This window comes from Manis pentadactyla, chromosome 16, assembly GCF_030020395.1.
Source record: "Manis pentadactyla isolate mManPen7 chromosome 16, mManPen7.hap1, whole genome shotgun sequence".
Lineage (NCBI taxonomy): Eukaryota > Metazoa > Chordata > Mammalia > Pholidota > Manidae > Manis > Manis pentadactyla.
In genome coordinates, this window is record NC_080034.1 from 52,330,745 (window position 1) to 52,346,956 (window position 16,212).

Genomic DNA, 16,212 nt, shown 5'->3' on the forward strand with positions numbered 1-16,212 from the left:
TGTTAGGAGAGATCAGAGCCTTTATCCTAAAAATAGATTTGGCTCAGATAGTAGCATTGGACTCTACCGTGAGAATGAAGGTTACGGTAACGATCTGTCCCCAGACTAAGTACGGTCCACATGCTCAGGGCTCCTGAGCACTTTTTCAAGATCTAGAGCCTCAATGCTGTTTCCACCCCACCTCTTTCCACGTTCTTCCTTCCCATCTGCTCGAGGGGCTTTGCAGCAGCCATACACAAGGGTTTGACTACAGCCTGGAGGCAAGGCCTGGAAATGATTTGAGTCATTATGGGCTGGTGGGGCAGCAGGACTGGTGATAGGACAATCAGGAAGGTACAGATTCCCCAGGCCTTCCCTGGCTGCCCTTTCTGGACTTGTGCCAAGCCCTGTGCTGCAGTGGGTCCCCTTCCCACTCCAGGGTTCCGCCAGTGTCCCCTTCTGATTGTCATCCATGTAGGCACACCAAAACATGCTGACAGACCCCTGCCTGACTTTCACCTACTCCAGGGCTGACAACGTTGAAATCTTATCCGCTTTCCCATAGGTATTTGTGTCTTAATTGCTGCAAAAGCAATATTATAGAAACATGAAAAAAATTAATAATTAAAAATAGTTACCAATTAACCCACCCCCTCATGCCGTCTGAGTGAGCCTTGGGCCCGTTTGCCCTCTAAGCTATCACCTGCCTTTCTACCTGGCTTTGTGAGATACTGGCCAATTTCGAAGTTCTATTAAAGACAGTACTGTATCACCATCAACATGTCTATTGCTTTTATGTTGAGTGAAAGATCTTTTTAGAAATCTTGGACTCCGATGCACAGTGTTATGGACTGAATTACGTCCTTCCTCAAATTCATATGTTGAAGTCTTACCCCACAATGTGACTGTATTTGGAGGTAGGACTTTAAGGAGGCATTAAGATTAAATGAAATCATATGGGTGTGGCCTTAATCTGATAAGACTGGTGTCTTTATAAGAAAAGGAAGAGACACCAGAGATCTCTGTCTTTCTATGTGCACTGAAGAAGGGTCATATGAGGATGCAGCAAGAAGTTGTCCATCTGCAAACCAAGGAGAGAGGCCTCACTGAAAACCAAGCCTGCTGGCATCTTGATCAGGAACTACCAACCTCCAGAACTGTGAGAAATAAATTTCTGTTGTTTAAGCCACTTAGTCTGTGGTATTTTGCTATGGCTGCACAAAATGACCAATATGCCCTGTTTTGGGGTTGAAAGGTAAGAAAAAGAAAAGTAGCCATTGATATCCAGGAGCCAGCCTGGCACTTAAAGTTCTCCTGTTTAACATAAACAATCTTATAAAAAATGAACATTAGACCAGACATATCAATATTAGACCAAGACAACTCCATAATCATGTCTGAACCCCGCCCCCCAAAATGAGCATTGTCCAAAGTATAAAAATAACCAAACACCTTACTATCCTGGATAATATGAATGACTGCTACTTCATTACCAATTTTAGCTTTAGCCTTGCCTCCTTCTAGATAAGATTTATTCCTAGAATTACCTTCACTTCCAGACAGGAGCCAATCCAGAGTAAGGCTCTACTTTCCCTAAATCCTAACACATGGAAAAATCTCATCATAAGTCCCACCGAAGATTCTTACTGTGTCCCTCCATAGTTCCCTATGAGCATTAAACCAAATCTGGTCAACTGCAGGTGTGTTGTGTGCTCCTGGTAGTCATTGGCTGGAAGGCATTGACAAAGGTGTGAGCATCTTTATGGTTTATAAGTGTTGAATATTGCTTATTGTTATGATCTGAATGTGTCTCCCCAAAATTCATATGTTGAAACCCTGATCCCCAATGTGATGGTATATAGAGGTGGGACATGTGAGAAGCAATGAATTTTTGATGAGTTCATGAGGGTTGGACCCTTATGATGGGATTCATGCCCTTATAAGAAGAGAAAGACAGAGAGGTCTCACTCTTTCCATGAACATGTACCCAGGAAAGGCCATATGAGGGCACAGCAGGCAGGTGGCCAGGAAGAGAGCTTTCTCCAGAAACCAAATCTGTCAGCACCTAGGTTTGGACTTTACAACCTTAAGAACTGTGAAAGATAAATGTCCATTGTTTAAGCCAACCATTCTATGGTATTTTGTTAGAGTGGCCCAAGCAGACTGAGATATTTATCAAAGAAGTTGATACATTTTTCTAGGTTTCAAAAATTTTAGCACAATCTGGCTAGCAATCTGAGTGTTAGGATCTCTTAAAATTTATTTGATGTGTAAAATGCACCTTGTTTAGCTCTGTATGTTTTATTAGTTTTTAGACTGATCATTTTCCAGAGGTCTTTTTCTCTTAGTATTTTCCCTTGCCTTTCAGCAGATTGATATTCAATGATGGAAAAATAACTTTTGTTTCCTAGTAAAGGAATTTCAGGAGTCTGGAAGGTAAGAGAAGCATTCAAGGATTATGGTAATGTAAGCATGTTTTCACTGTTATTTCTGAAATCAGCTCAGGGCCTGGAACTTGGAGTCCTCATAATAGAAACAGTATTGCATACTCCCACACACTCTATCAGTTGGAATGAGTTTGGCTTAAAGCATAAGTGAACTTCTTCCAAAGCAATAAGATTATTTCTTTTGCTTAATGAGAAATCCAGAGGTAGGGCAGACTTCAGGGCTGGTTGATTCAACCACTCAAAAATGTCCTTAAGGATTTAGGTTTCTGTTGCCTGGATCTGTTACCCTTGCTTTAATGTAATGGTCATGTGGTTATAGCTGGTTCCGCTACCCATTCTTTGTCCCCTTGGCTTTCAGCAAGCCTCTCAGCCTGTTGTGTTTCTTTATCTGGTAGAGTGAAACTGTCACTCCCGAATCTGGTCCATTGGGAGTCCTGCTTGGATTGGATTATAGTTTCCCACTGACCTTAATCATAGGGTGTGGTTATACTAAGGAAATCCCTAAGGGATATTGTGGATAATTAGTCCAACTTACCCTTGGTAGTGAGGATCAGTCGCCCCAGCCAGCATGGTTACTTCTTTGGCTGTTGACCAAAGGCATGAAAAATCCAGTGAGGCCAGGCAGCAAAGTTAAGTTCCAGTTCAGCAGAATCCTTGTGCATCTCCTGGTAGAAGGAGTCCTCCCTGTGGAACCAAGGTCTCTAGGCCGACAGAGCATAAGGTTGAGGAAATAGGAAGGAAAGATCTTGCTAGTTGGTCACTAGGTGAGTGGTGCCACTTCTAATTCCACTCCTTGATTTCTGTACCCACGAATCCTGGCTATGGGAGAAATAGGGTCATATATTAAACACTAATTCAGAGAATGGCATTCTGGTGAAACATGCCCCAGTCCTTCAAGGTATTGTCACCCAGGTGGTGCTGTAAGTGAGTCTTCAAAAGGCCATTACACCATTCTATCAAGCCAGCTGTTCTGGATTATGAACAGCATGGTAAGACCAATGAAATCCATGAATATGGTCTCATGATCATACTTCGTTTGCTGTGATTTCCTTCATCAGAAGCAATGCTGTGTGGATACGGTGGATAAGGCATTCTATAAATTCATGGATAACAGTTTTGATAGAAGCTTTGCATGTGGGGAAAGCAAATCTATATCCTGAATGTCTATTCTAATAAGAACAATATGCTACCTCTTCCACAATGGCGGTCATCCAATGTAATCAACCTGCCACCAGATAGCTGGCTGATCACCACAGGTAATAGTGCCACACTGGGGACTCAACATTGATCTCTGCTGTTTACAGATGGGTACTCAGCATAGCTGTAGCCAAGTAGGCCTTAGTGAGTGGAAGTCCATGTTGCTGAGCCCAAACCTACCTCCATCCTCCATCCCTGCCACCACAACCACTTTCTCCATGAGACCATTGTGGTGATGACAGTGGTATCTAGGGAAAGGAGCCAACCGGTATCCACAGAATGAATATTCACTTGACTTTTAAAATCCTCCTCTGGTGAGGTTACCCTTAAGTGAGCATTCATGTGGGACACAAATATCTTCATGTCTTTTGCCCATTAAGAGAGGTCTACCCACATACCTCTTCACAGATTTTCTCATCACCAATTTTGCAATCCCATGCCCTCCAAGTCCTTGAACATTCAGTCAAGCTATTAGACACAACCCATGAATCAATATATAATCATATAGTTGCACATTTGGCCATATTTCTCCTTCCAAGCAAAGTGAACAGCTAGGTGCATGTTCAAAGTACTGCCCACTCAAGGATTCCCTTCATCACTATCCTTTAGGGATGTCCTAGAAAGAGGCTGTAGTGCCCCAGCTGTCCACTTCTAGGCAGTGCCTGCATATCATGCAGAACCATCTGTGAACCAGACTTAGGTCTTCTCTTCCTCTAGGAGAGAGAAATCAGTATGACAGGAGTGGAGACCACAGGCATTTTTGCCACTTCTTCATGTAACTCGTGCCTTCAGAGCCTGCTCAGGCCCAGTCAGATATCTGTTTGATGATGGAATGCTGCCGTGCACATCCAAGTTTGGGGCTTGGTAGGTCAGATAACACCCAGTTAATGATGGGAGCTCAGGTCATGTGCTAACTTGTTCAGTCTCTGCTAAGGCCCAATCATAGGTCATGAGCTGTGTCTCAAAAGGAGAGTAGCTATCTGAAAGTATAGCAGGGCTTTGCTCTAAAATCCTAAGAGCCTGCACTGTGATGCATGGCTAGGAGCCTGCATGCTTACCTGCCACTGACCCTTCAAGCATCCCTGAGTCTGCCGAATCACATGGCCCATGTGGCAGGGCAGCTTGCACCGCAGTCCAGACCTACTGCAGAGCTTTCTCCTGTTCTAAGCCTCACTCAACACTAGCAGCCTTTTGGGGCACCTTGTAAATTGGTCAGAGTAACACACCCACAGGAAGAATATGTTGCCTCCAAAATCCAAGGTGGTTCACAAGACATTATGCCTCTTTCTTGGTTGTAGGAGAAGCCAGATGCAACACTTAATCTTATTTTTAGAAGTGATGTTGCAACATGCCCCATACTACTGGACCCCTAGATATTTTGTGGAGGTAGAAGGTCCCTGGACTTCTGTTGGATTTATTTCCCACCTCTGATGCACAAATGTCTTCCCACCAAGTCTAGAGTAGTTGCTGCTTCGTGCTCACTAGGTTCTGTCAGAATGTTACCAATGTAATGAACCAGTGTGATACCCGTGGAAGGGAAAGGAGATCAGGATCTCTGTGAAATAAATTATAACAAGTACTGAAGAGCTGATAGACCCCTGAGGTATGACAGTGAAGGTATATTGCTGGCCTTGTCAGTTGAAAGCAAATTAATTCTGGTCATCCTTACTGACAGGTATGGATAAAATAATCCATTTGCCAAATCAATAGCTGCATACCAGGTACCAGGTGAGATGTTCATGTGCTCAAACAATGACACCACATCTGATATAGCAGCTGCAATTGGAACCATCACCTGGTCAAGTTTACAGTAATCCTCTGTCATTTTCTAAGATCCATCTGTCTTGGGCACAGGTCAAATAGGTAGTATGAATGGGGAGATGCTGGAATCACCACTCCCACACATTTAAGTCCTTGACAGTGGTGCAAACCGCTGCAGTCCCTCCGGGAATCCAGTACTGCTTTCAGTTTGCTATTTTCCAAGGGAGAGGAATTTGTAGTGCTTTCAATTTGGCCTTTCCCACCATGATAGCCCTGCTTCCGCATGTCAAGGGACCAATGTGGGTATTCTGCCAGCCGAGTATGTCTATTCCAATTATGCATTTTGGAACTGGGGAAATAATCAAAGGATGGATTGTGAGACAGACCTGATCTAAAACTCCACTGATCCCCTGGCCTCCCTAAGCCCCCCTCTGACTAGTGGACCACAGTGACATTCTGAGTCTCCTGGCATCAGTGTCAGTTCAGAGCCAGTGTACAACAGTCCTAATTATTTCCTTGTCTACAGTGTACATTTACCATGGTAAAAGGCCACAGATTTCTTTGGGGAAGGCTGAGAGAAAGATTAACAATATAAGGTTTGGGCAGTAAACAGGGCCTTCCTCGAGGGGACATGGTCTCCCCTTCATTCAAGGAATTCTGGGTCTATAACTGACTCCAGTCTGGGAATTGACGGGAGGAGCCACAACTCTGGTTTTATGATTCAAGTTATATTTTTGTTCACCTAATCTAAAACTTTTCTGCTTATACAGAATCTAGAATGTTTTCCAACACCACCAAGCAATTCTCCAGTTCTCAAAAAACACCAGCAACTAATTGTAGGGCACCCTACAATCTAACTCAATTCTGACACCCTCTATATAGAGACAGCATCAGATCATACAGGTTAAAGGCTCAGTACCACAGGACCATCCCTTCTTCAGATGCCAAGTCTAAATTCAGAGGCAAGTCTAAGTTGTCACTGTAATTCTGACCAGTTGGCTATAAACCAGAGGTTCCAATGACCTCCTCCTCTGGTTCATTCATTTGTTAGAATGGCTCACAAAGCTCAGGAAAACATTTACTTACATTCAGCAGTTTATTGTAAAGGATATTATAAAAGATACAGATGAAGAGGGAATAGTATGGGGTTTAGAAGGGTCCTAAGCACAGGAGTTTCTGTTCCCATGGAAATGGGCTACGCCACCTTTCAGGCACATGGATGCATTCATCAACTTGAAAGCTCATCAAATCTCGTGGTCCAAAAGATTTTACAGTATTTAATCTTCAGCCCACCCCACAACCTTCCCCATAGGTCAATGGGTGAAGAGAAAATTTCCAACCCTCTAATCAATTTGTCTTTCTAGTGACCAGAGTCATCCTGAGACTATCAGGGGCCTCACCCTAAATCACCTCATTAGCATAAATTCAGGTAATCCTTCTGAGTAACAAAAGATACTCCTCTTAGGACATTAGAAAGGTTTCAGAAACTCTGCACTAGGAACAAGAAACAAAGACTAAGTATATTTCATATTATTCCACATAGATCAAGTATGAATTTAATAGACTTCCTGTCTATTGCTACATTGAATCTGCTGTCGGTTATGCTAAGCATGCCCACCTTGGCTTTGAGAGTTGAGTGCCACCACGTGGTCCCTGCTACCCTATATCCAAAATCTTCCCTTACATTTAATTTTCTCAATCCAGTGATGCAGTTTCCACAACAAGTTCTGGCTACAGAGAATAATGACCTCAGAGCTCTTCAAGGATGCCAGGGCTCCCCTCATGAATTCATTTCTCACAGTCAGCGTGAGAGGCATGTCTCTTGTACCCTCCCAGGTGCATCAGTAGGTCTTAAATGAACAAATCCACTCTAAAATTCCAATCTCCAAGTTTCTGAACCCCTTGCCCTATATTAATCCATGGCATTTTAAGTCACCATGGGGCACCTTTGGGGCCATGTTTCAACCAACCAACCAAACACACTATTAGAACCCTTTCTTAGCTCTCTGAGCTGCAACTTTAAATGCAGAATCTATGCTTAGTGAGTCCATGTCTGTAAATTTAGCCCGATAAACTCTACGTTCCTTCCACCATTTTCCCATACCCTTAACGGTCCACATATGTTCCCTGGATTTCTGTCTGTAGAAATTAGAAAACTTCAGAGTAGCCCAATTCTTCATGAGTCACTCTGTATTTCACATTTAGGAGCTTGTTGGGCCTTCAGTCTAATTATAGGTCTAGAAGCAAAAAGGGTGGTGGGGCTGGGTCCTGGGGAGAAGCGGCATCAACTTCCCACCGCCTCTGAGAGGCCATTCCAGTCTCCTCAGGTGAGGCAAGGTTAATCCTCTTGAGCGGGGTGGGGGGGGGGGATGGGGAGGCCACCGCTGCGGGTGGAGAGGCTGCTTCCGCGGGGATGGAGAGCCCTCGCACAGACAGAGGAGCCTCATCTGCACTTAGGGGCTCAGTGTCCTCGGCCTCATCAGGGTTTTCCCAAATGGCTCCATTTGAACTTTGGGGATCACACTCCTGCCCAGCAGATGCCGTTCGCTTTAACAGTAGAGTTCAATTTGCAATTCAGCCCATCACAGTATGAGACTTTGCTTTTCAGCATCTCAGCCCTGTGGCCACAGGAGATCAGGGTCTCCTGAGAGCTTTTAGGTCATTTATGTGGCCTGTGAGATGGGAATTTGAATCACTGAGCTCCTCCTTTCCTTTCCCTACTTTGTCCAAGGACATTAGGAGTTACCTAGTCAATCTCACTGTATTCACTGGTTTACCAAAATGTTCGAAAGTATCATATATTTGGCCACTCAGCTCCTTGCTTCTTATAAGTGGTTGATTAGGAATATCCAATGGAAATATTATATATGTGTATATTGCCAGACCATGTCATGGACTATATCAGTACCTATTTTACTACTAAAAATAGACTCTTAAGCATTTTTAAATCTAATCAGATTAGAAAGCCAATTCCCAGAACCAATTTGGAAAGCTCATGCTTAACACTTTGTTCCTCTACAACCATTCTCAGTAGTGGTGATGGTTGTAAAACATTAATATACTTAATGTCACTGAATTCACTTAAACACTTAAAAATAGTTATAGTCAAAGTGGCAAATTTTAAGTTATGTGTATTTTACCACAATAAAAAATATATAGTTATAAACACAGAAAAAAGAAAATAAGTGACCCAGGCCTGAATTAAGGCAGGGAAGAGGCAGAAAGGCCTTGAATTCAGAGTTTAAATCAATAGAAAATGCTGATCAATTTGATGGCTGGATGACAGTAAAAACTCAGAGTTGTAGAGTTTTAAGAAACGAAGTATGAGTCTAAGGTTTTCTATTTTTAATTTTACTTTAATTTTTCTTCCATATCTCCCTTCCTTTGCAATAGTTTGATTTCTCCTAGGACTTAGTCAAAGTCTTGCCAGCTTTTGGACCTATGATTCTATTCTAATTTGCATTTTTACCTTAACATTTGTATAATATAATTTTCTCCTTGATAAAATTAAAATAAGAATTCAATATTAACCTGCTTCTCTGATTGTAACTGTAGGGGAAAACATACCAGGTTCTCAGAGATTTCACAAACGTACTTAGACGGTAAATTCTAAACTATACCAAAGAATTAGCTTCTCCACAATGCCTCTGTTGTGGTTCAGGCTTAAATCTCCCCTCTTCTCCCATCTCACCTAACACCTTTTGTCTACTTTTCCAGGGATGCCAGAAGTCACTCTAGGTGTCGATGTGAAGTCCTGCACCTATTTGGTTATTTGCTCTTCTGCCTTCTGCTGTCTCTTAAGGGCTCCGTGTAAGTGGCTAGAAGGAGTAAGGGGGCCCCTGGTGATCAAAATCCTCTGAACTTTTCTTCTGACATCCAGGAATCTGCAAAGTGAGTTTGTAGGGAGTGTCCAGTTTTTCCACTTCAGGTTAGGTGTGCTTTCTGTCTGACACACAATTTCTCCCAATGGCTTGGGGCTTGCAATATCATTTTCCCGTCCTGAAAATCTATTAAAAAGGAAGCAATTTTTCACTCTTCTCTACCCCAGGCACTGCAGATGGCAATTAGCACCCTACACAGCCCATCCCTATAACATCATCATTTTTTGCCTGCATTGCATCTATTTCACAGCTTCAGACATGCCAAATCACACACGTTCTAAGTACTTGTTGCTAGCAACAAATCTATCTCCCTAAGTGGCCAAGCATAGGCTATATTTGGAATGTCAGAGCCCCTCACTCCTCCCTGGCCCACTTCCTTTAGCTGAGATATCTCCAAGCTTTAAAGTCACTCCAACTATGGTTTCTTGATTCCACTTCTCAAGAGAGCAACTCTGGATTCACACTGCAGTACAAAAAATGACACAGACAGGAACAATCAGGTTCGTTCACGTAACTTCTTTCTCCTCTGTAAAAAGGAATATTATCAGTAACCCCTACTTTATGGGACAACTGTGACTACTTAATGAGATCATCAAAAATTAAAAATTGTCAGGGTGGCAATTGCAGATGTGATGCATAGTCTACACGCCATTCTTAAATAACAACAGGTATTACGACTCTTTTTCTCATCCTAGTTTTTATTTATGTGAACTGAAATTCACATAACATTAACCATTTCAAAGTGAACAATTCAGTGGCATTTAGTACTTTCAGAATGTGCAATCACTTTTCTATCTAGTTTCAAATATTTTTACCACCCCAAAAGGAAAACCTGTACTCATTAAGTAGTCACCTGCCCTTCCCCCATTTCCCTTGGGCCCTTGTAAACAATGATCTACTTTCTATTTCCACGAATTTATCTATACTAGATATTACCTATAAATAGAATCATACAATTCTTTTGTGTCTGGCTTCTTTCCCTTAACATAATGTTTTCAAGGTTCATGCATGTTGTATTATGTATTAGTACTTTTTTTTTTTTATGATTGAAGAATATTCTGTTGTACGGATATACCACAACTTGTCCATTCACCCAGTGATGGAAATTTGGGTGGCTTCCATCTTTTGTGAATAATGCTGCTATGAACACATATGTGCATGTATTTGTTTGAGACCTTGTTTCCAATCTTTTGAGGATATACCTAGCAGTGGGATTGCTACTCATTCTCTCTGCTGTCCCTATTTCTCTCTCAATGATCTCATGTCTGCAGGATCTATGATGATGCCATTTTAAAATTCCTGACATTGGTCATTTGTGCCTCTTCTCTGTTTTAATTGACAAGTCCTGACAGTAATTTTAAAATTATGTTAGTATTATAATTATAGAGCCAATCCATGGTTTTGTGGATCTTGTCTATTTATACATTTGAATTTGGTTTAATTTTTGTGTTCCCTTTGGGTTTGTTTGCTGCTTTTTTGGTAACTTCTGGAGAGGGCTGCTAAGCTGATACTGTTGGGACTCTGCCCATATGCCCTGGGATCCCCGTGCCATTCCCATGCATATCAGCCTGACTTCCAGGGCCAGCATCAGATTCTTTGTTAGAGGGCTGCCTTCAAACTGCCTGAACCCACTTAATCTGAAAAATAGTGGACTAGAAGTGCCTGGAAGCTAACATCTCCCAGGGGAAACCCTTAACCAAAGACCAAAGGCTGTAGGATATAAATACCCTAGCTTCTTGCCCTTTGGCCAGTATAATTCTGAAACATATTTTACATAGTTTTCTAGAATTTTTCTTAGCAATCAAACTCTAGACACCTGTTGTTACGGTACCTTAACAACATAGCCTTTATTGGCTGCCTTCCCATACCGTCTCATTTTCTGTGTTTCCATATGTCTTCCCATAACTTTCCAGTTATAGATTGATTTGTATTCCCCCAAATTCATATGTCGAAGATCTAACCCAATACCTAAGAATGTGACTGCATGTGGAGACAGGGCCTTTGAAGAGGTGATTAAGTTAGGTCATAAGGGTAGGCCTTAATTCGATACTACTGGTGTCTTTATAAGAACAAGAGATAAGGACACAGATACACACCGAAGGAAGATTATGTAAAGACCCAGCGAGAAGATGGTATCTACTAGCCAAGGAGAGGCCTCAGGAGAACCAAACCTGCTGACACTTTGATCTCAAACTTCCAGCCTCCAAAGTTGCAAAGAAATAAAGTCTTTTTGTTTAACCCATCCAGTCTGTGGTGCTCTATAGCAGCCCAAGCAAAGGAATTCACTGCTCATAAACTATGAATCCCTTGAATCCCTCACTTGGTATCTTCTTCTGAGGAATCCAAATTAAGATGCAAAGCTTATTGATTTTTCAGCTTTTCGTCTTTCTTAATATGCATTAGAAGCTAGACATTTTCTTCTAAGCATGGCTGTAGCTTTGACATGTACCATTTGATAGTATAATGATACATGTTTGTATAATGATACATTTTGACTTACATTATTATTGTTTTATTTGAAATATTTTCTGTTTTTCATTGTTATCTCTCCTTTGACCTGTGGGTTGTTATAACTTGGACGGGCCTCACAATGGCCTTACATAGGCTCCAGCCATGAAATGTGTTACTTCTGCTCACATGTCTGGTCAGAAGTAGCCATAGGCTCCACTCAGCCACAAGGGAGCCGAGAGGACAGCTTCCTATGGTCCAGAGAGTGGTGGGGGCAGCCATGCTCTCTGGCTAAAGGCATTAACGCCTATCACATAAGCCAGGCTGCACAGGACACCCTTCTTCATGTTTCCTCTTGCATATGTGTTAGAATTTCTTCAGAAGATAAATCTGAGAATGGAATTGTAGGTCATCTTACAAACATGTCTTCCATTTTGCTAGGGATTGCCAAGCTGCTCTCCCAAGTGGCTGCGCCAATTTTCAGTGCCACCAGCAGTGCGCATACGTATCGCTCTGCACCCTCACAACACTTCGTATTATCAGACTTCAAATTTTTCGACACACTGGTAGGTGTGAAACAGGATCTTGTTGTGGTTTTAATTTGCATTTCCTAATTTGGATTTCTCTGTTAGGGCCAGGTTAGTCAAACCTCTTTTAAACCACTTGTCCTACGGCCAGTCTCTAGTTTGTAAAAATTAATGGCTCATTTCCCAGTAGAAGACATACCAATTCTCTTGAAAATATTTGAGCAAGACTTCAGCTGTCTAGTTTAAGGACCAAAGAGAACTTTAAAATGAACTTTATTAGGGAGTCAGAAAACTTTTTCTGAAAAGGGCCTGCCGCTAAGGTTTTATCATTCTTCGCTTTTTCGTTGTTTTTGCTATGTAAGCCATATGGTCTCTGTTGGAATTACTCACTTCTGTTGATGTAGCACAAAAGCAGCCTGAGTCAATATAGTGTGACTGTGTGCTGCAATGAAACTTTACTTATGGACATGAAAATGTGAATTTGATGTCATTTTCATGTATCACAAAATATTATTCTTCTTTTGTTCCCCCCCCCCCCACACACAATTAAAAAATGTAGAAATCACTCTTGACTCACAGGCCATATTTTTTTTGCTCATGGGCCCTGGCTCATTGACTCTTGAACTATACTAAAGCTTGACCCAAAAGACAGAGAATAGAATGGAAGGCACCTGCCTCCTGTAAATGCAACTCTCATTGCAATCAACATAAGATCTTACCTCTGTCTTTTAAGACCCTTCCCCCATTTTTGTACATTCATGAGCACAGCTGGGCCTAAGAGTCCCAAAAGATTAATGCTGTGTTCTGGCTGCACAGCTGTTTCACAAAGAAAAGGCCAGGGCGTAAACCTGCGTTCATTGGATAATCACACCCTACTCATCTCTCATCAGCTCAAACAAATATGGGTTTGAAACACCTATATGACCCATGATCTGAATATACGTTTGAAGTGCTTTCCAAAATGATTTGTCCAGAACAGTGATTACTGTTCTATGTGAAAAAAGAGAAGACTCAATAGCAAAGATGAATCTTTTGTCAGAAAAAAAGAGAAAGACTTAAAAGGCCATAAGAGTCTTCCTTGGAGGTTGTCGTATGTTGCAAGTATGAAATAGTTCTAGGCAACAAAACAGCGAATGGGGGACATCTTGGAGCATTGTTTGTGAACAAGTCCCCAGAGGTGATTTTTGGACACACACAAGTTCTGCAAATATGGCACAAGGCCTAAGACTTATCCCAGGGCTCTGACTTTGCAGGGCTGATATAATGGTGCCTGAACATCGCTTTACTTGTTCTTCTCTGAAATGCTCTGGAGTCTGTTCAGTGTGTCACTGGATGTTTGCTACTGTCTCATTTTGGTCAACTAGAAAACCACATTTAGGTCAAAGGAGTCTTGGTTTCTCCCAGGCTTGCACTACCCTCCACTTGCTGGAACTCTTACGGAGATAGATTCAGATGAATACTGTATGGTGCATTTGCCTTATCTCTCAATAGCTGGGATTTTTCTTCCAGCAGATCCTTGGCTTTACTTCTAGCAGATCCTTGAATAATTCCATTTGAGTGCCATATACTTACTGATATTGTCAACTTAGTTCATCGCAGAGTATAGACTTAGGTACTGCATTCTCCTAAAGGCTGAGCAGAACCTTCTTTCTGTGAACAATTTTAAGAGATTGCTTTCAAGACAAGAAAAATTGGAAGTACATGGGACTAGCATCAAGGCAAATGTTTTCCTCCTCCTTTTACTTTTGTTACTGGGAACATTTCTAGCAAGAAGGGCAGTTCCCTTTCATTTTACCAGACCAGAGAACCTATGGTACCTCTGTTACTAATTATTTATCAATAGTTTATAGTAGTAACAAGGAACCTGATTATAGCAATTACTGATGAAAACAAAAGCTAGTGGCTTTCTGAAAATAGGGGGCAGACACTGTCAGAAGAGTTTGTATGCTTCTCTGTCTAAAGCTTCTGTCTTTTTGAGAGAGTTTTCCCTCCTTTTGTATCTGAATTATCTTCCTACTTTTTGATCACTAATTGCAACAGGAAGAGGGAAAGAAACAGACTATGCTTAGTGTTTTGGTGATATTGAGGTGGATCCAAAAATTAAAGTCTTCCCTTCTTCCTATCCATATTTGACCCCAATTCACATTTTCAAGGTAAATAATGTCAGGTGTCACTCATCCACAGTAACGTATCATGCCCAGGCTGTTGATGAAGTAGGGGAAGTAATTTCCGTGGTAATTTCCAGACTGGTATTTTTGAACTGCATGCCCATCAATATCTGTTAAAAGAGAGAGCCAAGCAAGCTTCAAAACCTCGAAGTGAATGAGAACAATCCCCTCACTCATGGAATATTTATTGAATCCCTACTATTTTGAAGGCTTTGGCTCACCAATCTGGAGGATGAATAAAAAATTAGAGGAGAGAGGATGAATACAAAAAATATAGTAGCCAACTGGATAAGGACCAAAGGTGGTAGTCAGGGATAGTGTCTCAGGTGGTTCCAAAGGCAGATAGAATCCTCAGATCAACTTCAAAGATACGTGTTCTTCCTCCCTCTAATTCAGCCTCACTTGGGCTCTTAGAGCCTTAAGTTTCACATATATTTCAGAGAGGAGACCAAAACTGATTCTTCCCTAGGACCAAATATGGGAACATGTATCCTATTCTAATCCCCTTGCTTAGAGAAATTACTTGCTTTTCCCCATATTCAGGTAAAATATTTTGTATGGGTGCTATGATTAATACCTCCTGAATAGCAGAAATCTAAGAGAGATACAGAGAGAGAGAGTGTGTGGGTGTGGGTGTGTATAGGAAAGTGCAGGAAGTTTTTTTCTAGGAGTAAATTACAAAATCTCTTTTTTTATGTAATGATTTTCACATTTGCTAAATTCTGAATGAATCTAAACTATTTTGCCTAAGAGTTTACTTTTCTTATTATCAGTTTTCTACTCTAGAAAATTTTGAATGTAAGGTTGGTTTTGAACCTAAGCAACATTAGTCTTTGATTTGGAAAATAATACAAGGAAGAAACTGTTTGCATCAGAATTGACTCAGTCATTAAGATACTTTGCATCTAACCCATTTGCATTGGATGATTTTATATTGTTTTATTTTACTTCGGGGCATCTCCTACCAGGTGTTTTGGCTACCTGCATATAGTGTGGAGTCACTGTCTCTTAGGATATTCCTTCCTCTTTCCTGAGCTGGTGAAACCTGGGCAAATCACTAGAATCAATTTGACTGCTTATTTGGATGTGTTTCACAGGGAATCCTTTGTATCAACTGAGTCACTCCCATCAGAATATCCATGGGAAGTTCACATAACCTCATTTCCCTCCGTTAATGTTACTGAATTAAGCACAAAACGGAACTATTCTTAGAAGATATATGTCTTCCTCTTAATCAGAGCTGGCCTAGAGTGGAGAATCAGAGACCCTGGGGACAAAGCAAGACACTCATGAACTCTGGCCACTGTAAGACAAACAATGGGGACCTTATTCTTAATTTAGTTTCTAAGCAAAGGTTTTCCCGGTGACCTCAATCCTCTGGAGCAATCACACTGCCCCCCAATGGGTTAGCAACTTGCCCTAGTACTGTGGGTTCCCACTTTCCCCTTTGCCTCTCATTTTCTTTCAGGATATCTGGGTTTTTCTTATTACACATTTCCTCCATGATTCCGGACAATAACAAAACTAAATATAACTTTCTTCCTCTTAAAACTTGCTAACCATTCGGCTAGCAGAAGAGCTACTATTTGGCAGAGTTCATCCCCGTGCGGTGTGCAGCCTCGCAGTCAGCCCAGACTTGATCCTACAGTGAGAACAGCCTAAAGGCTTCATGCTTAGGAAACCCCAAGCTGTGGTGACACTTACGTCACTCTCGTGCTGCCCTGGGGCCCGTGTGTCCTGAGAGATGCACACAGCCGATCTGAGGCGAGAGCCCCACCATACACCTAGCTCCCCAGCTTCTCCC

General features: G+C 41.7%; 1 pseudogene; it reads right to left on the reverse strand.

The window, feature by feature from the left end:
• Nucleotides 1–3,186: 3,186 nt before the first annotated feature.
• On the reverse strand, nucleotides 3,187–7,342 carry LOC130681256 (uncharacterized; annotated as a pseudogene).
• Nucleotides 7,343–16,212: the final 8,870 nt, after the last annotated feature.